Raw genomic sequence first — 2893 nt, forward strand, 5'->3', positions numbered from 1 at the left:
ACAGCATTTCCTTATGAATCCTAGGAAAGGAAAGAGTACACAGCATTTCCTTATGAATCCTAGGAAAGGAAAGAGTACACAGCATTTCCTTATGAGAAATCCTAGGAAAGGAAAGAGTACACAGACAAAAGTCATCCGAACCTGGTTTTAGATCTCAGTTCAGGACTTGATACATGTGCAAAATTGAAGGAAGTATTCAAACTATCAGTGTTTCTTCATCAGTACATTGAATGCAATACCTTCCTTGGGTGGAAATAATGCCCATGAAATGCCCAGCTGGTTAACTAGCTGCTTGCCTCCCTCTCTCCTTCCTTTCCACCATCTCTTTCTCCCTCCCTCCCTCCCTTCCATCCTTCTTTCCTCTCTCTTTTTCTCTTGCTTTTATTTTAACTTTTTATCTTTTTTATGTCTTTTAAGATAATATAGTATTTAAACATTATGGGCTAGGAACTTAAATATAAATTAAAGCATTTGTTCCCATTTGATTATGGGCTTATAATCAGCAAAGACTCAAGACTAGATTTGAAACTCTTTGTCAAAAGGATCAAATAAGTGGAGGCCCTCAGGCCCCTACACACTTGGAGAAAAGTCTTACCATTTATCATGTCTCTCTTCTTCCAATTATAAATGGGAATAGGAAAACTTGGATTTAAATCAGTAAACCTAATTTTCTAATGTGCTGCTGCCCACTTCAAGTATTAAGTCGAGCTCCAAATAATGATAGCATTATATTAAAGGAATAGTAGTATTGGTAGCCTATATTATATAAAATCACATAAAATGAAAGTAAGAATTAATTTTCAAAGAAAAATGTTTTAAATGATATTAATTCTTTCATGCTTATTATCTAGTGAGAATGAAAGGCATTGCTCTCAAATCATCTGATGGATGGGCCCCAGAACAAGCAGTAAGAGCTAACAAAACGAAGCTCTGAAAAAATTCAAGGAACTGAGCAAATATTTCTATGTAAAAAAAAAGAAAAGAAAAGAAAAGAAAAGAAACATGGATCTATGTGGAAAGCAATGGAGGATGTCTCTCTCACCTTTTCTCCTTCACAGCAGGGACCCCCTTCCAACTTTCATTGGAAGTGTTCTATATTTTCTCTTTGTTCTTCCTAAATAAAATCTCTCTTTGTTACACTGAAAAAAAAGAAAGAAAGCGAAGGAAAAAGAGAAGGAAGAGGAAGAAGAGATACTAGAGAGAAGGATCAAAAAGATGGTGTGGTCTGGGGAATGAAAGGTTGAACTGAGTGTAGGAGTTTCTGTGCCCATTTATAGGGCCATGTTGATGGAGACATCTGCTGTTTAGGGTTCGGGGCCTGATGAGTAGAACTCTATATGGGTGAGTCATCAAGAGATGCATAGAGTACTGTGGGAATTTGATGACACTATTAAAAAATGATATAATATGCATTTTCACAATCTGTCTTATCTCAGAAGCCCTTTTCTTTATCACTCTATATTATGAGAACTCAAAAGGTTCTCATAATTTTATGCCCTGACAAAGGATATGTATGTAAAACACAGTGGAATAACAATCCAGATATAATTGCTTGACTCCTAGTACCACATGATTGAGTGATATGAAGTTTTATCAGTCGTCAATGCACTTTTTTTTCCTGACAGTGTTTAGTCTGTTCTTGAGCTACTGTGCAGAGGTGTTATCCTAACTTACTGAAACCTCAACCCCCTGGACTCAAGAGTCTTCTACCAACGTTCTCTGAGCAGTTGGAACTTTAGGCACATACCACCACACCACATAATTTTTATTTATTTTTTTTTTGTAGAGTCAGAATCCTGTTGTTGCTCAGGCTGGCCTTGAACTCCTGGCCTCAAATGATCCTACCTCCTTGGCCTCCCAAAGTGCTAGGATTATATGCATGAGCTACCACACCCAGGCAATTATCCATGTATTTAAAGCTTAGTGATAGAGTATAAACAAATTATAGACACTACAGCTCTTCAGTACTGTGATAATTGTTCTCCAATGTGAGGTTAGGAGACATAGCAACTTCTTGTGTTCTTCAGAAGCAACTGCCTCTAAGCAAATTGACATAACACATTCATCTCCTGAAATCAGCCAGAAAAGCCTTGATAAACAATTAGCACTCTTATTCCCACATTGGCATTATTAAATATTTCGATTAAGGAGGTAAGATATATGTGGCAGGTTTTTAGACAACATTGACCCTTCAGTCTACCAAAAAATATAAATTAATTTTAAAATACATGAGATTTGGGGGGAAGTAAAACTACTTTGTATGATATCATAATGGTGGATATATTTATTATAAATCTTTCTAAACCCACAAAATGTACAACATCAAGTGTGAACCCTAACATAAACTATGGACTCATGGTGATAATGACACATCAATGTAGGCTAATCACTTGTAACACCTACCACTCTGCCAGCACATGTGAAGTGAGTAGGCTATGCATTACGGGAATGGGGCATATGGGAAATCCTGTACCTTCTGATAAATTTTGTTGTGACTCCAAAACTGATCTAAAAAATAAAGACTATTTTAAATACATATGAGAACACAGCCTTAATCAAGTTCTGTGGTTAAGTTTTTGTGATTGTTTCTATTATTTTATGTGGCTATCTCCTTTCCTTAACAGCAAGTATTTCTATATTTCTTTAATATATTCATTTGTGTTTTTGTAGCTTCTATCATGATGCCTAGCACATAGAGGATATTCAATATTTATTAGACGGTGGATGGGCAGGAAGATGAATGGATAGGTTGGTGTCCATGATGAGCTGTGGCAATGACAGGTACCTAGAAACACCCGGAAATTAAGAAAAATGACTTATGTTCTTCATTTCCCAAGCAAACTTTCTTGATTGAAGCATGGAACTTCTTAAGGTATTTTTTTTAACTGGGGGA

This window comes from Otolemur garnettii, unplaced genomic scaffold, assembly GCF_000181295.1.
Source record: "Otolemur garnettii isolate 467f Iridium unplaced genomic scaffold, OtoGar3 scaffold00098, whole genome shotgun sequence".
Classification (NCBI taxonomy): Eukaryota; Metazoa; Chordata; class Mammalia; order Primates; family Galagidae; genus Otolemur; species Otolemur garnettii.